This window comes from Coffea eugenioides, chromosome 4, assembly GCF_003713205.1.
Source record: "Coffea eugenioides isolate CCC68of chromosome 4, Ceug_1.0, whole genome shotgun sequence".
In the NCBI taxonomy this organism is placed as follows: Eukaryota; Viridiplantae; Streptophyta; class Magnoliopsida; order Gentianales; family Rubiaceae; genus Coffea; species Coffea eugenioides.
In genome coordinates this window covers 39,072,770-39,085,017 of record NC_040038.1, presented here as the reverse complement: position 1 = coordinate 39,085,017, position 12,248 = coordinate 39,072,770, and positions in this window count along the sequence as shown.

The following is a 12,248-nucleotide window of genomic DNA, read 5'->3' as shown; positions in this document are numbered from 1 at the left end:
TTCCTGCCAGAAGGAACTCAAGAAAATGGGGTCTCGATCACTGATAATGGTCTGAGGAAGACCATGTAGCCGGTAAACCTGGTCCATGAACAGCTGGGCAATTGAAATGGCCGTATAGGGATGAGTCACAGCAATGAAGTAAGCGTATTTGCTGAGCCTATCCACCACCACCAAGATCACCTTCCTGCCATGGGAAAGGGGTAAGCCTTCAATAAAATCCATAGAGATGTTAGTCCAAATCTTCTCTGGTATAGGTAAAGGTTGTAAGAGGCCAGGGTAAGCTGCATTATCTGACTTATTTCGCTGACAAACATCACAGGCTGCTACAAAATGGCCTACATCCTTGAACATACCGGGCCAGTACAAGACCTGCTTAAGTCTCCTGTAAGTGACTTCTATTCCCGAATGCCCCCCTTGTGAACTTGAGTGCCACAAAGCAATCAACCTGTTTCGTAAAGACTGATCATTGCCAACCACCAACTTGCCTCTCCTCCTTAACACCCCTTGCTGCCAAGAATAATTGCTAGAATGCAGACTATTGCTGTTCAGCTTTTGGATCAACTCCTGTACTACCGCATCTTGTTGCCAACTTTGCCGTATATCCTGGGTGAGAGGAGTGGTAACAGTAACCAAAGTGTACAGCAAATTGCCATCCTGTGGCTGTCGGGACAACGCATCCGCTACAACGTTGTCACTTCCCTTCTTATATTGCACCTCATAGTCATATCCCATCAACTTGGCTATCCACTTCTGCTGCAGTGGTGTATGTACCCGTTGCTCCATTATATACTTCAAACTTTGATGATCAGTTTTGATAACGAAGTGCCTTCCCACCAAATAAGCTCTCCACTTCAAGACCGCAGTGACTATGGCCAACATTTCCTTTTCATATACGGACAGAGCTTGATGTTTGGTCCCCAGTGCCTTACTAAAAAAAGCTAGGGGTCTCCTTTCTTGCATCAACACCGCCCCAACCCCACTTCCCGAAGCATCGGTCTCCACAATGAATGCTCGAGTAAAATCTGGTAGAGCTAGAACCGGGGGACTGCTCATGACTTCCTGTAATCTTCTAAAAGCTTGAGTAGCCCCATCATGCCACTGAAACTGATTCTTTTTTAACAAGTCTGTCAGTGGTTTAGTAATCTTACCATAGTCCCGTATGAACCTCCTATAGTAACCCGTAAGACCCAGAAATCTTCGCAGCTCCTTGACTGTCCGCGGTATTGGCCAATTTCTCATGGCAGCAGTTTTCTGAGGATCAGCCTGGACACCTTCTGCATTGATAATATGCCCTAAGTAGTCGATCTGCTGCTGAGCAAACGCACACTTGCTCCGTTTTACTTTTAATTCATGCCTTCTCAATAGTCCAAACACAAGTCTCAGGCGCTGCAGGTGCTCCTTCCAACCACCACTGTATACCAAAATGTCATCAAAGAAAACCAAAATAAATTTCCTTAGAAAGGGCCTGAAGATATCATTCATCAGACCTTGAAATGTGGACGGGGCATTAGTTAGCCCAAAGGGCATAACTAAGAATTCATAATGGCCATCATGTGTTCTGAAAGCTGTTTTCTCCACATCTTCCGCCTTCATCCTAATCTGATGATATCCAGCCCGCAAGTCTAATTTGGTAAAGAGCTTGGCTCCAAAGAGTTCATCCAGCAATTCTTCTATTAGCGGAATAGGAAATTTATTCTTTATAGTGGCACTGTTCAGCTGCCGATAATCAACACACATTCTCCAGGATCCGTCTTTCTTTTTCACCAAAACTACTGGAGAGGAGAAAGGGCTAGAGCTAACCCTCACAATCCCACTTGCAAGCATTTCCGCTACCAGTTTTTCAATTTCACCTTTCTGGAAGGCAGGGTACCTATAGGGCCTCACATTGACCGGTTCAGTGCCATCCTTTAGGACAATCCTATGGTCGTGCAATCGTGCAGGGGGCAAGCCATGAGGTTCTTGGAACAGATCATCATATTCACTCAGCAAAGATTCAAGATCCAGCGAGTCACCATCCTGTCCCCCATTAGTTTCAGCCGTGATGGTGAAAAGAGATAATGGTTCTGGCTCCGGCTGCTGAATCATTCTGATCATGCATAGTTGCACCCCTGCAATTTGCTCAGGTTTCCGCAATAGTTTCTGCATTTTCTTTTGCCTCACAAACTGCAACCCATAGTGTTTCATTCCTCTCAAAACCACTTTGTGACCATTTTGCATGAATTCCATCCTGAGGTCACGGAAGTTCCACTTCACCTCATCAATGGTGGTTAACCATTGCATTCCTAGAACTATTTCACACCCCCCTACCGGTAATACCAACAAATCAGCCTTGAATTCCTGACCTTGCATTTTCCAGGAAAAACCTGGGCAAAGGTCGTGGGTAGTCAGCTTATTCCCATCTGCGACCTCTACCGTTAGTGGCTCCACCCCTCGTGTGATCAGCCCCAATTTTTGCACTACCGAATGGTGAATGAAATTATGTGAGCTGCCACAATCTATGAAAATATTCACAGACTGCCTTCCCACATGTCCCGTGACCCTCATGGTCTTAAAATTGGGGACAGCCATGTTGGTCATGGCATGTAGGGAAATATGAGCTAACTGTCCCTCGTCCACGACATCCTCCTCCCGTTCGGTATCCGTTTCCTCCTTTTCCGGCGTATCATCCCAAACCTCCAACCTGTGGAATTGCTTACTTCCACACCTATGCCCCGCTGTAAACCTCTCATCGCACCAAAAACATAACCCCTTTACCCTTTTTTCATCCATTTCTGCCCTACTTAACCTCCTGAATGGCCTTTTAGCACTCCACTCTTGCTGTCTTTCATTGCTAGGAAGAGCTGGCAACGTCGGTAGGGGCAGTACTGCCTTAGAGTCTGTTTTCCATTTATGACTAGGAACATTCACATGGAACGATGACGTATTAGAGCGGTCGGAGTAGTTCACGAATGGTTTGGATATTACCTTTCCTTTTGACTGCACCGATATTTTTGCCTCTTCAATTTTGGCCAAGATTCGAGCATGCTGCACATTCTTAGGCATAAACATTCGCACTGTCAACTGAATTTTTGGCTTCAATCCACTCAAGAAGCAGCTCGTAGCGTAATCCTCTGGCAGATCCACCCTATTGAGAAGTTCCTCGAACACATCGTGGTATTCCTGTACCGATCCGGATTGCTTCAAGCTCTTCAGCTCCCCCATTGGATCATCATACAGAGAATCCCCAAACCGTGAAGACAGCTCTCTCACATACTCTTCCCAGGTAGGAAACTCACGTGTAAGTCTTGCTTTCATAAAAATTTGGTGCCACTGCAGAGCCTTACCTTCTAAATTCATCGCAGCAATTTTAACCTTCACCGAGTTAGGAGTCTCGTCCACCTCAAAAAACTGCTCGCTCTTGTACAACCACCCTCTAAAGTCTTCTCCATTGAATCTCGGGAAATCAATTCGTGATAGGCGAGAAGGAACCTGATATCCGCCCCTGCTGCTGGTTTGAGTATCTGAGTTGCGAGGAGAAGAGCCATTTCCTTCCCCCTGAGCCTTCTGTGTGTGTAATTCGATCACCAGATTCCGCAGAGCCGTCATTTCCCTCTCAAACTGCTCCTGTTGCTCCTTCAGCATGGATCTGACGTGCTCCTCGATCTTCCGGACATCCTGCGACCTAGTGCCCTCTGCCATTGAAGAATTGAGCTGGCGTGACCCAGCTCTGATACCACTGATGCAAAGAGCAGTGGAGGTCAGGAATCTCTGATCTAAGGACCACAGAAATGATGGAGAAGTGATCCGAAAACCAGAGAAATGTTATTGATTGAATTGACAAAAAGAAAGGAATTACAGATGAATGTAAATTGTGATTTTACAAAATGGAATATCCCCCATAGCCCTCCAGCTTTCCCTATTTAATACGTGAGTCAGGTGGTGCTCGTGAGGCGGCTAACAAACTTACAAACTTATGACGTTGACTGACGTCATAAGATGCGTATAGATCACTGACTAACTAATTGTAACTAACTCCAGCTGTACTAACCCCATGCACGCACATGCAACTCCATGCACACACGCCAATCCCATGCCCAAGCCCTTTCTCGTGTATCAGATCGACCCAACGGCTAGTGGCCGTGCAAATGAAATGCTCACTAGTGGGATTGACCCAACGGCTAGTGGCGGTACAAAAGAAATGCGCACTAGTGGGACTGACCCAACGACTAGTGGCGGTACAAAATGAAATGCTCACTAGTGGGACCGAACCAACGGCTAGTGGCGGTACAAAATGAAATGCTCACTAGTGGGACCGACCCAACGGCTAGTGGCTGTGCAAATGAAATGCTCACTAGTGAGATTGATCCAACGGCTAGTGGCAGTACAAAAGAAATGCGCACTAGTGGGACTGACCCAACGGCTAGCGGCAGTGCAAAAAAAATGCGCACTAGTGGGACTGACCCAACGGCTAGCGGCGGAGTAAAAGAAATGCGCACTAATGGGACTAACCCATGTTTAGTGGCAATACAAATGAAGTGCTCACTGGTGGGACTGACCCATGTTCAGTGGCGGTAAAATGAAATGCCTTGACAATCGGCCAGTGGAATTAAACCCGAACCTGTAGAGAAAATCGGAAATAGAAAGGCACGTTAGTGGGATGAACCCAATGCTAACGGAGATAGACTAAAACAACACACACGTTAGTTAGATAGACTCGATGCTAACGGTGGTAGAGTAAAACGCACACGTTAGTGAGATAGACTCGATGCTAACGGTGATTAAACAAAAACACACACGTTAGTGAGACAGGCTCGATGCTAACGGTGATTGAACAAAAATGCACACGTTAGTGAGATAGACTCGATGCTAACGGTGGTTGAATAAAGACGCACTCGTTAGTGAGATAGACTCAATGCTAACGGTGATTGAACAAAAACGCACACGTTAGTGAGACAGGCTCGATGCTAACGGTGATTGAAGAAAAACGCACACGTTAGTGAGATAAACTCGATACTAACGGTGGTTGAATAAAGACGCACTCGTTAGTGAGATAGACTCAATGCTAACGGTGGCTGAATAAAGACCCACTCGTTAGTGAGATAGACTCAATGCTAACGGTGGTGGAATGAAAACACACACGTTAGTGAGATAGACTCGATGCTAATGATGGTGGAATGAAAACACACACGTTAGTGAGATAGACTCGATGCTAACGGTGGTGGAATGAAAACACACACGTTAGTGAGATAGACTCGATGCTAACGGTGGTAGGATGTCAGTGAATTAAATGTGATTGTCAAGAAAGGGAAATGGAAGGGTGCGCGGCGAACGCTGAAATTTCATCAACAAAAAATTGAAATTTGCCAAGGAACAAGAAATTAATTTCAAGTTTGATTTTTGAGAATTTTCGAGAATAATTTTCCCCAGTTTCCACCAATTATTGCGCAGCTGATCAATTGATTTGCATTACGGCGTGGTTGCTCCTCCTTGAGGCCTTGATTCGTAAGATGTTGATTTACGCTCCTTCGTCGATTTCAGCCATGGACACCTGCACAGGGGCTTACCAAAGTAAAACATGCACTTAAATTATTTTAAAAAATTAATGCAACTACTACTCATGGAAAGAGTAGCGTGATTGATTTGAAAGTCTTGCTTGAGTCTTTGACGAAATCCTCAAATGGACTATAAAAAATTCGCCCCAATGTGGGCTTATTTTGCGAAATCTTGCAAATAAAAATTTTGCCCCAGTGTGGGCCCATTGGATTGCAAAAATTGGTTTAGATGTCTCTCCATTTATTTGAACCAAGAGAAATCGCACTTTCCAAAACTTAGAAAGTAATCATATATACAACGTGAGGAAATTTGAACTTTGAGGTTGAACTCATGCCGAAATTTCATGATGAATTTCTCAAAATAATGCCAAATTACAAAAGATTTCTTCCTCATTTTAATATCGATGTTTTGGGTAATGGGTCACCATTTCCAGTTGGCTCATCTTTCAGGACCAATCAAGTGACTTTATTTCTGATTTTGAGGTGGTTAAGGAAAATGAGAGGTCAAGATTTGTCTTATTCTTGTGCCCACTGGTATGTAATCTATTCAACATCATATCGTAGTGAAAGCAAATAGTATGTCACCCCTATTTCTTAAGAAAATTTAATCAACATATAAGCTTCATGGACTTGCAAGATTTTGGGTAGAAACGATAGCTAAACACGCGAAAACTGGTTATACCCTTATGATCACAAATGATTGATGGATTTCTTATGAGCATAATCCTCACTTTGGGTTGTCATGAAGAAATAAGTCAATGATGGACTTTATGAGCTTGTAATGTGGCTTGAAAACGATAGTTAAAGAATAAGACTTTCAAGGACATTGCACCGAAGATCGCATTTTTCAAAATTGCCCCTATTTTGAACTCAAAAAATCTCAGACTTTGTTTGCATTTTTCTCATCATTCACCAGGGACTTCAGCTTCGAATTTTTCTGCATTTTTCTTGCATTTACTTTTCTTGCTTTGCTTTTTGCCTCTTTTCTTCCTTTTCTTCGACTTAGTGTCAGCCCCCATACTCAAGCAATTCAGAAACACAGCCAAAATTTTCCAGCATTAGAAATTTTCTTGACAGGGCCATTGCAAAGAACAGAAGTCAGGACTTTCGGCTTTTGTAATGGGGTCAGGTGGGGTGCTTAGAAAAGTTAGGGCTTAAAAGCGGATTTTTAAAAGTGGTTTAAAGAATCTGAGATCGCATTGTTGCGCCAACCCTATTGTAGGGTTAAATCAAAGCTTGCCACAGTTTATTCTCAATTTGAGGCTCTTTCATTTTCTTTCTTTTCTTTTTCTTTTCCTTTTCTGGCCTTCTGCCATTCTTTTGAACTTTCACAGAATTTGCCCCAAGTTTATTTTTGAACTGAGGTTCTCTTTTCTCTTTTTTTTTGATTTTGTGGCGTTATCACTTTTCACTTCTTGAAAATTTTATTTTTCAACTCAAACTTGCCCCAGTGTGGGGTTTGCGATTCTCAGGGGTTGCCAAATGAAGTATTTTATTCTGAAGGCTCAAAAGGGATAACTAGGAATAGAATGTTTGATTGGAAAAAGAAGAGGGCCTGACTTGTATTCCGTTCCTTACAATAACTCTGAAAGAAAACTTTCATTAATGGGAAATTTCTGGCATGTATCTGAATTAACTGACTGAGGAAGACCCTTGTTCATCCATATCTGTGAAACATAAGCGGTCTGTGCGGACAAATCTCTTCCTTTTCTTCTCTTTTTTTTCAAAATTGGAACCCAAGTGGAATCAAATTTCCCCAATTTGCGGTTCCCTCCTTATGCTAGCATTTTTGCTTTTCCCCTTTTTAGAAATTTCTCCAATCTCCTTCCCCAATGTGGGGTGTGATCATAAGTGCATTCGAAAAGAACCACCTATTTTGGCTCAAATGAGAATGCAAGGGGTAAATGGTGTTTAGGTTGTAGAAACGATGGCCAAAGTATCATTCTTACACCTCATGACAACCAAAGTAACGAAATGCTCATTGAAAATCCATTCCCTTTTGAAAATCTTCCCAATGAAGGGTAGTGATCATCAAGACGCTTATTTGAAACGAAATTATTCTTTAAAGGCTCAAAATGGGAGAGCAAATGATAAAATCTGTATAGGTAGAGAAACGAATGCTCAAAGTATCATTCCAAATTTTCAAAATAAACAAGAATAATGCACATTTTTGCTTTCACTTAGATGTGACTGAATCTGGTTAGACCAGTGAGCATTTTCAAACAAAGATTGCCCCAATTTGCAATTTATCAATCAATGTGACTGATTTTATTTTGGGGTTAATAGAAGTGAGAAAGGCATCTCATGGGCCTTCTGAGTGACCTCTTTTAATTTTGAGCACTCTTATTGTGTAGCTCGGATCACCAATCTAGTGTACACAAGGATTTTAGAAAGCATACACTTGCGAATTTTCAGGCTGGAGGTTGAAAAACTCTCAATTCGGTCTTATTTCTTAAAATTCATCATGAAATCTCTTAATGAGCTCAATAAAGAATGAAATGTACACGAGTATCATACAAAACAAATAATTGTCTGAACAAAAGCTGCATTATTGCTAATGTTTGAAAAATTTAAAAGCAATTCTACGAGATTCCTTTGCACATGTATACACATTTTCTCTCTTAATATCCCCTTTTCTTTGAGCAATGAAATTCCTTAGATGTTTTGCACGAACGCTTTCAGATGAATTTTCGAATTCACATTGTAGTGCCTGCCTAAGAATCAAGGAATACTTGTAATTTTCAAACTTTATCTGATCAAAATTGTTATCAGATATAGAAAGGTATTTTCCCCATATTGAAATATTTTTATGATGCAGGGGGAGGGGAAAAATAAAAGGAAAAAAAACAGAGTTAGTAAGCAAAATTATCAAATCGGTATGCATGTCCTATTGAGGAGCCCTTTTTGTGCCAAGGGTAGGCCTAGCATGAAAATGTAATCTTCTAGGGTAGGCAACATACAATACCTGATGAATCCGATCAATTGATTGAGTGAAAAATGATTTGAAAAATTTGGCCAATTTGGAGTGAGAAGAAACATTCGTCCTAAAAAATGAGGACAAAGTCCGAACGAATTGCTTATTTTGATCGACGCATGATGTGTCAAAAGGGGTAAAATGGTCAAATTCATTGAATGAAATTTGATTATTTATTGAAAAATGAATTGATAACCCTAAAAATGAATTAAACTAATCAAATGAATTGAATGAAATCAATTGATCAAACCGATCGAGTGAAAGGATGATTTATTCAGAATCGACCGAATTGCCCTAAAAATAGGTAAACTGGTCAAATGGATCGGATGATTTATTCAAAATTGATTAGATCACCCTAAAAAGGGTAAACTGGTCAAATGAAATTGAACGGAACTGACGATTTATTCAAAATCGACTATATTGTCTTAAAATGAATGAATTGGCAAAATGGATCGATTGAATTGTCCGGCCATTGGTGATTTCAAAATTATTGAGATGCATTAGTCTAGGAGCCTCCTAAAATCAAATTTTGGCCTCAATTTGTTTATTGTCTCAGTAATGAAGAATTATTTGCGAATTTCTTCAAATTAATGTCCTTTAAGCAAGGGATTTTTACCAACTATTTTAAAAATGGCCAAAGAATGATTGTTAGATGCTCATATTCTAATGTGCGACAATCGCTTTGCCGTCTTTGAAAAGATCGGATCCTACCTTACCTCGTGCACTACCCCTTTGGATGGTACAAAATGTAAACGTGCAAGTCTCCTTGGATTAAGTATCCGAGACATGAGGTGGTTTATTCCTATAACGGGATTCCCTAAGTGGCATTCCCTCTAAGGCTTATGCGTGATGCCATTTATTAAAACGATGTAAATATGTGACAAATATGGCCTAAAGGACATAAATAATGCATCGGGGGAAAAGGTCTAAAATGAAATGTACTTTATTGAAAATTAAGTGTAATGACTGAAATTTAAACATGTGAGTTATCTAGTGGGTAAGTCACTAAAAGAGTGCCAAAAAGGCCTCTTATTGCTAAGGCACATGAATGCAGGCCAAGAAAACAAAGAAATGATTAGTGCAATTGATAGTACACATAACATATTGGGAGCAATTAAGAAAAGAAATACAATAAAAACAAGTAAAAAGGGTGGAACCCCTTCCCTCGTGCCTAATGTGCTTAAAAAAGGGTGAGTTTGACTCTAACCTAGAAAAACTCTAACATGAATGCATGAGGCTGGGGTTCACTAATGCAACTAGACTCGATAAGGTTTAAAAAGGTCCCCAAGCCTTCAGACCTAAGGGAATGGGTCATCAATCCCAAGACCCTCGGTCGGTGGCTCGAGCGATCCCCTAGACATTGCTACGCACACATCGTGTCACGGCTACATGTCATGAGTGAATCTATCAAAAATCCTCAACCTTCCACTAAAAGCTAAAGGCTATGAACCCAAAGCTTAAAATGGAAGATTGAGTGACCCCTCGGATCATGCTACGCACACATCGTGTCGCGATCACAAGTCCAAGTGAGTCACCTAAAATCCTAATAGGGTGGAGTGGCGTGACAAGCCACTAAAAGAAAAATAAATGAGGGGTAAAAATTAAAGCGTATGCACGTATGCTTGTGCTCGTTTGGAGGGGAGGGATCAAGAACCAACGCGAGGCTCTAGGGTATGTCCCCCACCCAAATGCAATGCAAAGCGCGAGATAAAACAAGTACAACATACATCCAAACAACCAATCATACATACGTAAGTGAGGGAATAGTTTGATACGCGCGCGAGGCAAAATGCCCTAAAATGGAAAATGCAACCCTAATATCCAAATGCTATACATAAAAAGGGTAGAAAAAGGAAAAGAATAGATGAATCGAATGCTTGGACCCACTTAGGAAGTCCCCAGTGGAGTCGCCAACTGTCGCGCCCCACTTTTTGAAATGGTGTGGAAGTAGTGTCTGAGATATGTATGTGAACGTGTGTGAAAATGAAAATAAAAGGCCATGGGACTTGAAAATGCGACGGTTTGGCCAAACAAAGTTCAAAAAGGGTTTTGAATAGAAAATGGAGTCGCCACTTGGTATAGAGTTAGGGTGTACCAAATCACCCAAAAAGTGATTTTTTGAAAAAAAGTAAACAAACCCTTTTTAAAGTACTTTTAGGTCTACGTAACCAAAGAAAGGGATCGGGGGTCACGTTTGATAAGGGAGAAGGCAAAGGCAAAGCCTAAGGCACTCCCTTACCCTAGCCAAAGCTAGTTGCGTGACTTAGCCCTTCTTTTCCTAATTTTTCTACCCAAAGTATGTGTTGCATGTTGGACATGACTAATGGATGTTAAAAAGATGCAATCCTGAATCTAAAATGTCTCTTATGAAACTTTTTGGTCCCAGCCACATGAGTTGTGGTGGCCAATAAGGAAAATTCTCATAGAGGTCACGGACAATGCAAATGAAGACTCAAGTATGCGTGTAAGTGTGCAAATGTAAGAAAAGTGCATGTGTGCAAATTGGGAAAATAAAGGTGTTTGTGTGCAAATGGATGAAAATATGATAGTAGATATATATAAGTGCAATTGGGTGCAATTTGTGAGGTAGAAAAACAAGTGACAAGAAGAAAAATGTGTGAACATGGCATTTGTATTGAGAATGATATAAGTAGTGAGAAAATGTGGATAAAAGAGTGAGGAAATGATATGGTAAGAATGAGAGTGCATGAACCTAGAGGAATGCATCAAGTAGGGTACGGGAATGACTCCTAATTTCACAACTTTAATTTTCCTTTTGATTAGAATGAAGAACTAGCGTGCTAAGGCTATTTTGTAGCCACACTCGCTCGTTTCCCTTATCGAAAGGGGACTCTCAGGCAAATGTACCCTATAACTACCATGAAGATGCAAAAGGCTAAAATGAAGGGGAAAGGATTGGAGGAGCATGCCAAATGCTAGAAAACTAAGAAAAATGCATGAAATGTAGTGAAACATGCAAGTATGAACTAGCGAGTGAAATCCCTAAGGGTCTAGCGTTGGACTAGCCCATATCTATGAATTCCTACTAGCGTTGGACTAGTGGAAAACGGGACAATGAGCCACAACTAGCGTTGGACTAGTGTGGTGTCGTGCATTCATCCATCACATTCATCTATGACTATAGAAAGCAAGTAGACATGCCAATCACCTATAAGCACGTAGCACATAACACTTAGCATGCTCGACTAAATGCAAGAGCCTAATAAAGCAAATTAACACGTAGCAACAAAAGCAAGCAATCAAGCTAATGAACCCATTACATTTGCTAACTAAAACAAAAGGGGAAGGGGAAAAATGGACAAAAATGCTCTCCAAGCCCTATCTATTACAAGCCAAGAGGTGTACACATACCCCATAAATAAATAAAAGGATGACTTAAGCAAACGTGAATGAAAATGAAATAAATGAAAGGAATTAAGGAAAAGCAAGGAAAGCAAAGTAGACATGCAATTCTCACTTAGCACGTTGGATCACATAGGGAAGAGACAAAAAAGATAAAAGAAGTTATACCTCCCTCGCGATGGCAATCAAATGAAGTAAAAATGGCTTCAAAACAATAAAAAGGTCAATGTATCACTTTATTTAAGAAAAATTAAAAGAAATGTGCAAAACAAAGCTCACTTGATCATAAAGTCCCTAAAGTCACGAATTAAGTGCAATTAAACAAAGCATGGTAGTTAATTGAAGCAAACCAGTAATGAAGTTGCAAGAATTAAAACTAC